Here is a 12852-nt window from a genome sequence, read left to right on the forward strand (position 1 = left end):
AGATGCAGGGCTTGGTGGGCGCAGGGACGCGGGGGCAGCGCTGTGCCTTGCGGCACTGTGGTACTCACTCAGCCTGAGACGATGACACAGTTCTCGGTAAAACACACGGCTGGAAAGACGGTTCCCACGGACGGCTGCACTTGCTTTCCCCAGTAGGTGACGGTGACGGTCCCTCTGTCCTGCACCTATGATGATAATGGTTGCGATGGGTTCCCACCGGTAACCCGCTCCCCGGCTTGGATATGGGCCGGAGGAGCCCTACTTTGCCCGCAGGCGCTGGCCCTGAGAAACTGGTGCCCTGGCGGTGGCGGTGTCTCTCCGTTGCGGTTGGACTGTTGCCTTCAATCGGGACTTGGTTGTTGGGAGACAGACGTCCCCTTCGCTGACGGATTTGGCAAATTATGGCGACTCCTAGCCTTGCCGGGATCCGAAAGGCCCCTGCCCTGGTGCTGACTGTTCTTCGTATACTGCTCCAGACCGCCGGGTCACCACCAGTCCGCGGTCCTTCCAGCAACCTCCGAGCAGTCCCCCTGCAGACTATCACCGCCGTCTGCTGACCTTGCTGTGTCAGTCCGGGGCACACACCCGGACCAACTTCAGGCTTTACTACTCTCACTTTTCTGTCAGTTCAGCTTCTCTACCACTTCACTTCCTTCTACTTTTACTTCCTAAACTGATCTGCCTGGTTTTCCCGCCTCCAGAGCTGTGAACTCCTCGGTGGGCGGAGCCAACCGCCTGGCCCACCCCCTGGTGTGAACATCAGCCCCTGGAGGAAGGCAACAAGGATTTTGGTAGCCTAGGTGTTCCTAACTGGGGTGTAGGGTGTGGTGGTGTGATGACCTGTGACCCCTGGCTTGCCCAGGGCGTCACACTATGTGGGGGCTGACACTGTATATAGAGAAGCTCTATGGAGACTCATACTGTATGTAATGGTGGTTTGTGTGGATTATGCTATATATTGGGGGATGTCAGCATACTTACGGTAACTCTGCTCAATATTAAGTGATACAATAAATATTAATATAAAATAATAATGATATTTACTATGTTAATATTGAGCTGAATTAATTTCAGCCTATTGGTTCGGCCATCACACCAATCACCGTCTCTCATGTTGCCCCTTGGAAAAATTAATTGCCCTCTCGTGCTAGAGCTGACGTGGAGCAGATTGCTTGTTATTTCAAAACTACCCCTGCCCAATACTGTCCATGACTGTTGGGGCTCGCTCACACTGGTGTATAGCCAGGGTATAAAAAGGCTGAGTGCTACCTGATGCTTTACACTAATGTGACCGCGGCCGTAGCCAATAGATACAAATGCTTCCTAAACTACAGTCCTAACTTCTAACCTAGAACACGCTGATTGCTGTTCGGCATTTTGTGGGTTTCATTTCCGTGGGTTCTGGCTCCATTCTCCTCCTGCATTATAGCGGCTAAGCCTGGGTTTTGCTTCCTAGGACTGTGATTGTCACTAAACCGGAAAAAGTTCTAATATCGGTAGGATTTTGCAGATTATAGGATTTTAGGCCATCTGTTTACTTTCTATATGTCCAGGGTGAAATGGATAAGGAAATTGGTGCAGTCTGCAAAACAGTATAATGTAAGAAGAGCGTTCTCCAAAATAAGTGCATCAAGTGGGAGTCAATATGCGGATGGCACAGAGGAGGCGCCACTCCTGCGGCCATAGGAAGATCTTACTGCACAGCACACAGACGGCGCAGGGCTCCTGACCACGGGCAGTATGCAGCTCCGTTCTCTGGAATGGTTGCCCTTCACAACCCAATATAGGGATCGTCACTGGCCCTGCCAATAATTCGTTCTCATTGAATTTGCACCATGCACTGTTGATGGGAGCAGTGGATATGCATATTTTTACCACTCCTATAGACCCGCAACACACATCCGTTTTTTTTGTACGTGTGCGGTACGTATTTGCACGTACCAGAGACACGGAGATACGGAGACCCATGTTATTCAATGGTAGATGGCACACACACGTAAAATCACACGGAACGTGCGTCCGTGTGGTAAGTACGTGTGTGCGCTTTTCAACACGGACAACATGTCCGTTTTTGGCCGGCAGCACGCAGGCACGGACCCACTAAAGTCTATGGGTCCGTGCCTGCACGGACCGCACACGGAGTATGTCCGTGTTCAGCACGTTTCGTCCGTGTGCGTTTTTAAACGAACGATGTTATTTATTTTTTTTTTGTTAAATTCAGTATACTTACCTTTTTTCATGATGTTCTCAGTCATACTTACATTGGCGCTCGGTCTGTTTCTTCCCCCGGCTCATAACGCTCCCCGATCACAAGCGCGGCGAGGAACAGCTGTGCAGAGAATGCGCGGCAACAATTACTTTGAAAAAGCCGGCCGCTCATTAATCAATCTCGTATTCCCTGCTTTCCCCGCCCACAGGCGCCTGTGATTGGTTGCAGTCAGACACGCCCCCATGCTGAGTGACAGCTGTGTCACTGCACTTAATCACAGCAACCGGTGGGTGTGTCTATACTGTGCAGTAAAATAAATAAATAAATAATAAAAAGAAAACGGCGTGCGGTCCCCCACAATTTTAATACCAGCCAGATAAAGCCATACGGCTGAAGGCTGGTATTCTCAGGATGGGGAGCCCCATGTTATGAGGAGCCCCCCAGCCTAACAATATCAGTCAGCAGCCGCCCAGAATTGCCGCATACATTATATGCGATAGTTCTGGGACAGTACCCGGCTCTTCCCGATTTGCCCTGGTGCGTTGGCAATCGGGGTAATAAGGAGTTAATGGCAGCAACCCATAGCTGCCACTAAATCCTAGATTAATCATGGCAGGCGTCTCCCCGAGATACCTTCCATGAGTAATCTGAAAGTTACAGTAAATAAACACACACCAGAAAAAATCCTTTATTTGCAATAAAAAACACTAACAAGTACCCTCGTTCACCACTTTATTAAGCACGAAAAACCCCTCCATGTCCGCGTAATCCACGGAGGTCCAGCGTCGCATCCTGCTCTGCTACATGGAGGTGACAGGAGCTGCAGAAGACGCCGCCGCTCCTGTCAGCTCCACGCAGCAACTGAAGACAGCCGCGCGATCAGCTGAGCTGTCACTGAGGTAACTCACGGCCACCGCTGGATCCTCCAACTGTGACAGCAAGTCACCTGTGACTACATCGCTGTCACTCGGGTGACTTGCTGTCACAGTTGGAGTATCCAGCAGTGGCCACGAGTTACCTCAGTGACAGCTCAGCTGATCGCGCGGCTGTCTTCGGTTGCTGCGTGGAGCTGACAGGAGCGGCGGCATCTTCTGCAGCTCCTGTCACTTCCATGTAGCAGAGCAGGATGCGACGCTGGACCTCCGTGGATTACGCGGACATGGAGGGGTTTTTCGTGCTTAAAAAAGTGGTGAATGAGGGTACTTGTTAGTGTTTTTTATTGCAAATAAAGGATTTTTTCTGGTGCGTGTTTATTTACTGTAACTTACTGATTACTCATGGAAGGTATCTCGGGGAGACGCCTGACATGATTAATCTAGGATTTAGTGGCAGCTATGGGCTGCCATTAACTCCTTATTACCCCGATTGCCAACGCACCAGGGCAAATCGGGAAGAGCCGGGTACTGTCCCAGAACTGTCGCATATAATGTATGCGGCAATTCTGGGCGGCTGCTGACTGATATTAGGCTGGGGGCTCCCCATAACGTGGAGCTCCCCATCCTGAGAATACCAGCCTTCAGCCGTATGGCTTTATCTGGCTGGTATTAAAATTGTGGGGGACCGCACGCCGTTTTCTTTTTATTATTTATTTATTTATTTTACTGCACAGTATAGACACGCCCACTGGCTGCTGTGATTGGGTGCAGTGACACAGCTGTCACTCAGCGTGGGGGGCGTGTCTGACTGCAACCAATCACAGGCGCCTGTGGGTGGGGAAAGCAGGGAATACGAGATTGATTAATCAGCGGCCGGCTTTTTCAAAATAGTTAAAGCCGCCGGAGTTTTAATAACAGCTGAGCAGCGCCGCACCGGAGATCGGGGATCGGTGAGTATGAGAGAGGGCTGCTCACTTCAGTCACTCAGGGGATTAGCGGTCACCGGTGAATCCTGCACAGGTGACCGTTAATCAGGACGCGACACAGGCAGAGCCGCGGCATGACAATGAAGTCGGGTGAAGTTCACCCGAGTTCATTCTCATCGCGCAACTCTGTCTGCTGTCAGCCGACATGTATCAACGACATTGTGCAACACACAAACGGACATTCCACACGGACATTCCACGTACACATACACGTTCATGCCACACGCACACACGGCCATTCCACACGCACACACGGACAGCATACGCCATCAACACGGATGTCATACGTACCGGAGAAACGGCCCTAAAAAACGGAACACGGACCCGAACAACGGACTGTAAGACACGTACGTTTTTTTTGCGGAAGTGTGTTTTAGGCCATAGACAAATAGAAGTGCATTGACACCATCTGCCTTATTATATACATTTGTGAGTTATTTTTATTTACAGCAAAGTACAGCTGCATATTATTCTATGCTCATTTAATTTGAGGCCTACACACAGAGAGATGATTCTGTAGAGTAAGGGTCATATCTGTGAAGAGGTTACCTCTTCGTTTGTAGATGGGCTTACTAGTGATGAGCGGGCACTACCATGCTCAGGTGCTCTGTACTCGTAACTAGTGATGAGCGAGCACTACCATGCTCGGGTGCTCTGTACTCATAGCTAGTGATGAGCGGGCACTACCATGCTCAGGTGCTCTGTACTCGTAACTAGTGATGAGCGGGCACTACCATGCTCAGGTGCTCTGTACTCGTAACTAGTGATGAGCGGGCACTACCATGCTCGGGTGCTCAGTACTTGTAACTAGTGATGAGTGGGCACTACCATGCTCGGGTGCTCAGTACTCGTAACTAGTGAAGAGCGGGCACTACCATGCTCAGGTGCTCTGTACTCGTAACTAGTGATGAGCGGGCACTACCATGCTCGGGTGCTCAGTACTCGTAACTAGTGATGAGTGGGCACTACCATGCTCGGGTGCTCAGTACTGGTAACTAGTGATGAGCGGGCACTACCATGCTCAGGTGCTCAGTACTCGTAACTAGTGATGAGCGAGCACTACCATGCTCAGGTGCTCAGTACTCGTAACTAGTGATGAGCGGGCACTACCATGCTCGGGTGCTCAGTACTCGTAACTAGTGATGAGCGGGAACTACCATGCTCAGGTGCTCAGTACTCGTAACTAGTGATGAGCGGGCACTACCATGCTCGGGTGCTCAGTATTCGTAACTAGTGATGAGCAGGCACTACCATGCTCAGGTGCTCTGTACTCGTAACTAGTGATGAGCGGGCACTACCATGCTCGGGTGCTCTGTACTCGTAACTAGTGATGAGCTGGCACTACCATGCTCAGGTGCTCAGTACTCGTAACTAGTGAGGAGTGGGTACTACCATACTCAGGTGCTTAGTACTCTTAGCTAGTGATGAGCGGGCACTACCATGCTCGGGTGCTTAGTACTCGTAGCTAGTGATGAGCGGGCAGTACCATGCTCGGGTGCTTAGTACTCGTAACTAGTGATGAGCGGGCACTACCATGCTCGGGTGCTTAGTACTCGTAGCTAGTGATGAGCGGGCACTACCATGCTCAGGTGCTCAGTACTCGTAACTAGTGATGAGCGAGTACTACCATGCTCGGGTGCTCTGTACTCGCAACTAGTGATGAGCGGGCACTACCATGCTCAGGTGCTCAGTACTCGTAACTAGTGATGAGTGGGCACTACCATGCTCAGGTGCTCGCTACTCGTAACTAGTGATGAGTGGGCACTACCATGCTCAGGTGCTCAGTACTCGTAACTAGTGAGGAGTGGGTACTACCATGCTCGGGTGCTCAGTACTGGTAACTAGTGATGAGCGAGCACTACCATGCTCGGGTGCTCAGTACTCGTAACTAGTGATGAGCGGGCACTACCATGCTCGGGTGCTTAGTACTCGTAGCTAGTGATGAGCGGGCACTACCATGCTCGGGTGCTTAGTACTCGTAACTAGTGATGAGCGGGCACTACCATGCTCGGGTGCTTAGTACTCGTAGCTAGTGATGAGCGGGCACTACCATGCTCGGGTGCTTAGTACTCGTAACTAGTGATGAGCGGGCACTACCATGCTCGGGTGCTTAGTACTCGTAGCTAGTGATGAGCGGGCACTACCATGCTCGAGTGCTTAGTACTCGTAGCTAGTGATGAGCGGGCACTACCATGCTCAGGTGCTCAGTACTCGTAACTAGTGATGAGCGGGCACTACCATGCTCGGGTGCTCAGTACTCGTAACTAGTGATGAGCGGGAACTACCATGCTCAGGTGCTCAGTACTCGTAACTAGTGATGAGCGGGCACTACCATGCTCGGGTGCTCAGTATTCGTAACTAGTGATGAGCGGGCACTACCATGCTCAGGTGCTCTGTACTCGTAACTAGTGATGAGCGAGCACTACCATGCTCAGGTGCTCTGTACTCGTAACTAGTGATGAGCGGGCACTACCATGCTCGGGTGCTCTGTACTCGTAACTAGTGATGAGCTGGCACTACCATGCTCAGGTGCTCAGTACTCGTAACTAGTGAGGAGTGGGTACTACCATACTCAGGTGCTTAGTACTCTTAGCTAGTGATGAGCGGGCACTACCATGCTCGGGTGCTTAGTACTCGTAGCTAGTGATGAGCGGGCAGTACCATGCTCGGGTGCTTAGTACTCGTAACTAGTGATGAGCGGGCACTACCATGCTCGGGTGCTTAGTACTCGTAGCTAGTGATGAGCGGGCACTACCATGCTCAGGTGCTCAGTACTCGTAACTAGTGATGAGCGAGTACTACCATGCTCGGGTGCTCTGTACTCGCAACTAGTGATGAGCGGGCACTACCATGCTCAGGTGCTCAGTACTCGTAACTAGTGATGAGTGGGCACTACCATGCTCAGGTGCTCGCTACTCGTAACTAGTGATGAGTGGGCACTACCATGCTCAGGTGCTCAGTACTCGTAACTAGTGAGGAGTGGGTACTACCATGCTCGGGTGCTCAGTACTGGTAACTAGTGATGAGCGAGCACTACCATGCTCGGGTGCTCAGTACTCGTAACTAGTGATGAGCGGGCACTACCATGCTCGGGTGCTTAGTACTCGTAGCTAGTGATGAGCGGGCACTACCATGCTCGGGTGCTTAGTACTCGTAACTAGTGATGAGCGGGCACTACCATGCTCGGGTGCTTAGTACTCGTAGCTAGTGATGAGCGGGCACTACCATGCTCGGGTGCTTAGTACTCGTAACTAGTGATGAGCGGGCACTACCATGCTCGGGTGCTTAGTACTCGTAGCTAGTGATGAGCGGGCACTACCATGCTCGAGTGCTTAGTACTCGTAGCTAGTGATGAGCGGGCACTACCATGCTCAGGTGCTCAGTACTCGTAACTAGTGATGACCGGGCACTACCATGCTCGGGTGCTCAGTAATGGTAACTAGTGATGAGCGGGCACTACCATGCTCGGGTGCTCAGTACTCGTAACTAGTGATGAGTGGGCACTACCATTCTCAGGTGCTCAGTACTCGTAACTAGTGAGGAGTGGGCACTACCATGCTCGGGTGCTCGCTACTCGTAACTAGTGATGAGCGGGCACTACCATTCTCAGGTGCTCAGTACTCGTAACTAGTGATGAGCGGGCACTACCATGCTCAGGTGCTCTGTACTCGTAACTAGTGATGAGCGGGCACTACCATGCTCAGGTGCTCAGTACTCGTAACTAGTGAGGAGTGGGTACTACCATGCTCGGGTGCTCAGTACTCGTAACTAGTGATAAGCGGGCACTACCATGCTCGGGTGCTTAGTACTCGTAGCTAGTGATGAGCGGGCACTACCATGCTCGGGTGCTTAGTACTCGTAGCTAGTGATGAGCGGGCACTACCATGCTCGGGTGCTTAGTACTCGTAACTAGTGATGAGCGGGCACTACCATGCTCGGGTGCTTAGTACTCGTAACTAGTGATGAGCGGGCACTACCATGCTCGGGTGCTCAGTACTCGTAACTAGTGATGAGTGGGCACTACCATTCTCAGGTGCTCAGTACTCGTAACTAGTGAGGAGTGGGCACTACCATGCTCGGGTGCTCGCTACTCGTAACTAGTGATGAGCGGGCACTACCATTCTCAGGTGCTCAGTACTCGTAACTAGTGAGGAGTGGGCACTACCATGCTCGGGTGCTCGCTACTCGTAACTAGTGATGAGCGGGCACTACCATGCTCAGGTGCTCTGTACTCGTAACTAGTGATGAGCGGGCACTACCATGCTCAGGTGCTCAGTACTCGTAACTAGTGATGAGCGGGCACTACCATGCTCAGGTGCTCTGTACTCGTAACTAGTGATGAGCGGGCACTACCATGCTCAGGTGCTCAGTACTCGTAACTAGTGAGGAGTGGGTACTACCATGCTCGGGTGCTCAGTACTCGTAACTAGTGATAAGCGGGCACTACCATGCTCGGGTGCTTAGTACTCGTAGCTAGTGATGAGCGGGCACTACCATGCTCGGGTGCTTAGTACTCGTAACTAGTGATGAGCGGGCACTACCATGCTCGGGTGCTTAGTACTCGTAACTAGTGATGAGCGGGCACTACCATGCTCGGGTGCTCAGTACTCGTAACTAGTGATGAGTGGGCACTACCATTCTCAGGTGCTCAGTACTCGTAACTAGTGAGGAGTGGGCACTACCATGCTCGGGTGCTCGCTACTCGTAACTAGTGATGAGCGGGCACTACCATTCTCAGGTGCTCAGTACTCGTAACTAGTGAGGAGTGGGCACTACCATGCTCGGGTGCTCGCTACTCGTAACTAGTGATGAGCGGGCACTACCATGCTCAGGTGCTCAGTACTCGTAACTAGTGATGAGCGGGCACTACCATGCTCAGGTGCTCAGTACTCGTAACTAGTGATGAGCGGGCACTACCATGCTCGGGTGCTCAGTACTCGTAACTAGTGATGAGCGGGCACTACCATGCTCGGGTGCTCAGTACTCGTAACTAGTGATGAGCGGACACTACCATGCTCGGGTGCTCAGTACTCGTAACTAGTGATGAGCAGGCACTACCATGCTCGGGTGCTCAGTATGTGACGCCCTGGCACAGCCAGGTTGTCACAGAAAGAGTTAATCCTCCTTGGTAATCTGATCTCACACCGGTGCAGCCAGACAAGCACAGCCCCCAGTGTAAGGGAAGCAGAGGAGAGGGGAGGGGCTGGAGCAGAGAGTGTGTGGAGAGCAGACAGGACAGAAGTCTGGAGTTTAGCTCCCAGGCTGGGAGTGAAGCGTTCTCCAAAAGGGCCGGGACAGGCCGTAGTGAGGAAGGGGCCAGAACAGGTAGCCGGAGCAGGGCGGTGGCCCCTCGGTACCTGGGTACCCGGATCACTACAGGGGAGTGGATTCCCCGTTCCCGGCTGAGGAGAAAGAGGAAGAGTGTTTGGAGAAAAGGCACTTTGCTGCAGGGAAGGAACAACCAGAGCTGCTGCACCGTGTGTGGGACACTAACACCCCCGTACCGGAGGCCGCGGACACCGGCAATTCTTAGTTCACCAGTGACTCCGTGTGACTTTCTTGTGAGTACACCCGTGCCCTCGGGCACCGCACTGCAGCATTGCGCCCTGCTCCCTGCTTACCCTATCACCGGGCCCCGGGACAACCAACCCTCCCTACCCACGGAGGGGACATAACAACTACGCTGCTCCCTGTCATCGCTCCCGGGATCCCCTTCCAGAGCAGCGGTGGTGTTCCACCATCACCACAACCGTGGGTGGCGTCACGGACAATCTCCCTTACCCAAAACCCCTTTTACTGTGGAGCCTGGGATCACAGACCGGGTCACGCCATCGTGATACCCACAGAAGTGACTCCGTGGCCCGGATCTGAGTACCCCCTGGTCCCCGGGCGAAACAAGTACTCGTAGCTAGTGATGAGCGGGCACTACCATGCTCGGTTGCTCAGTACTCGTAGCTAGTGATGAGCGGGCACTACCATGCTCGGGTGCTCAGTACTAGTAACTAGTGATGAGCAGGCACTACCATGCTCAGGTGCTCAGTACTAGTAGCTAGTGATGAGCGGGCACTACCATGCTCGGGTGCTCCGTACTCGTAACTAGTGATGAGCGGGCACTACCATGCTCGGGTGCTCAGTACTAGTAACTAGTGATGAGCAGGCACTACCATGCTCAGGTGCTCAGTACTAGTAGCTAGTGATGAGCGGGCACTACCATGCTCGGGTGCTTGGTCCTCGTAACCAATAGGTCGTGCTTGTATGGTTTTGACTTGAGTAAAAAGTATAATGCAAGTCAATTGGAAACTCAAGCATTTTTATGTAAGATCTTACGGAACAGTGCTCGGTATTACACGAAGGTTTTTACAAACATCGCTGACTGTTATAAGCTGAGAGACACTTCTGGGTATTAGTGTGATGGCCATTTAAGAGGGAAAGCATGTGTGCACGCTCCCAGGGGACCTGTGCAGCACGCACAGGCCCCGGGTGTCACACTAGGTAGAAGGCAGTACCAAGCAAACGTCGAAAGAGAAGGGAAACCCTGTGGCTAATGAAAGAGAAAATGGTGACTCCTAACCAAACCTACTGCTGGTCCCTGGGGTCCCTCACCACCCTAGATAGGATCCGCACCTATGCGCCGAGCCGGATACTTGACCCTAGGCATCCCTAGTGCTGTACCCTAAATAGGGAACGGGTGGGATGAGCTTTTTGTCAACCCCACTAAACACTATAGACGACACAAGGAGGACATATGGGGGAAAATGCATGAACTACTTATCCACAGAGGACACCGGTAGAAGTTCAGCAAAGTTTTCAGCAATGATACCACAGAGGAGTACAAGCCACCTGCTTGCAACCTAGGCTTGAATGAACTGAATAATATCACCAACACCCGTTCAAGGAAGGAAGGGGTATTTAAGCACCAAGATAATACTGATCAGCAGCTGGGTGGAAGTCGAGCTCCTGCTGGGTCCAAAAAGGGGGAGATGAATCCAGCAGGAAAGCTACCTAGACCAATGAATACTGACAGCAGGAACAATGGAAAGTCAGGAGCATTCTGCGCAGCCAAATGTTGTGACCTTCTATGGCCAGAAATCACATGACTGTCTGTCACCCGTGACACTAGGAGCAGGAGGAGAGCACTTGGAGACCTGTGAGGAAGCAAGGGAATGCGCAGTCTGGCCGCCGCGGTGAGCAAGTCGCTGTCACTGCTGGAGGGGATAGGTAGGACAATACAGAGATGCCGATACTACAGAGAGACGGCCAAGATGATTTTTGACCGAACAATTGTCCGAACCATCATTTAGCCATCTAATGTGTATGGGGGGGCTTTTAGAGTAGGCCATCAATGTGTGATCAGTGTGAGTTCAACCCCAACCAATCAGCCCAGTAAAGACGCCGATGCACCCGTCAATGTTTCCACATGTGGCTGTGCCCAATAGTCAACTCAGCTTCATTAAAGTGAACCCAAATTGGTACTGGTCCTGGTTATCTGACCCTCACCACTCACACTTTAATGGATCTGGAAGAGGATATCACATTCTGCAAAAACTTCTTTAATTTAGAACATAGAGAAGATGGATAAGAATAACCTGAACTTAGGTCTTCCTTTCCCACATACCCTTGACTGGTCCTCAGAAAATAATCATGTTGAGAGGACCATCAAGAGCCATTATGTTGTCTGTGACTGTTTTACAGAATGGGAAAAGAGTGGACAATATTAGAATGTAGTAAGGTCCTAACACTAGAAGTCCCAGAGAGGGGTCATTTAACATTTCTACCTTTGGAACCCAGAGGCGGGTCGAATGACCTGAAGGATTTTAGCTAACATCCTATAATCACCGTCTTTTGTTCTGTAATTAAGGCCATTACTGTCGCACCACAGGAGGTTGTTTTTTTCCACCCTCCTGTGGTGCGACAGTAATTGCCTTAATTACAGTTTGGACTAAGGGTCATTTGACCCTCTTTCGGGACTTCAGGGGGAGCTCGAAATTTCTGGGACTCCTAGTGCTAATAGCCATAACTGGAAGAGTGCCGATGTACGGCTCAGAGGATAGAGACCAGCGATACGAGACATATGTAAAGATATTGATCCGTAAAGCCGCCTAGAACATGTTTCTATCCTTTAGTACGAAACACAAAACTTTATTGATCTATATAAAATGTGCTACGTTAAAGAATAATATTGCATTTAGTGACCCCAGAATTCATTCAAGTGCCCTGATGGAGTGAATCATTGATCACGAAAGCCAGTAAGAAAGAATAGACCGGACTATCCTATTACCGCCAGTTAAGCTCATTCTCGTCATTATGTTCCCTTGTTAATCAATTGGGAAAAATAGTGCAGCCATTCTTTCAGATACCTTACAACTATCACAATGAAAATGAACCTCCGATCAATAGATGTAGAACATGAAGGAATGGAGGAACTATTACATTTCAGGAAAATGGACATTTATAGAAACAGGACACAATGGGATCTAGCAATGAGATATCATATTACATCTTGGCTGAGGTACAGAAAGAATTGGTATAAATTCTCAGCTGTAAGGTGTGGCAGGGTGCTCGGATTAAGGGCTAAGGGGTACTTTGCACACTAAGACATCGCAGGTGCGATGTCGGTGGGGTCAAGTCGAAAGTGACGCACATCCGGCGTCGCTGTCGATATCGGAGTATGTAAATCGTTTTTGATGAGATTAACGAGTGCAAAAGCATCGAAATCGTATCATCGGTGTAGCATCGGTCATTTCCATAATTTCGGAAGGACCGATGTTACGATGTTGTTCCT

This window comes from Anomaloglossus baeobatrachus, chromosome 12, assembly GCF_048569485.1.
Source record: "Anomaloglossus baeobatrachus isolate aAnoBae1 chromosome 12, aAnoBae1.hap1, whole genome shotgun sequence".
In the NCBI taxonomy this organism is placed as follows: Eukaryota; Metazoa; Chordata; class Amphibia; order Anura; family Aromobatidae; genus Anomaloglossus; species Anomaloglossus baeobatrachus.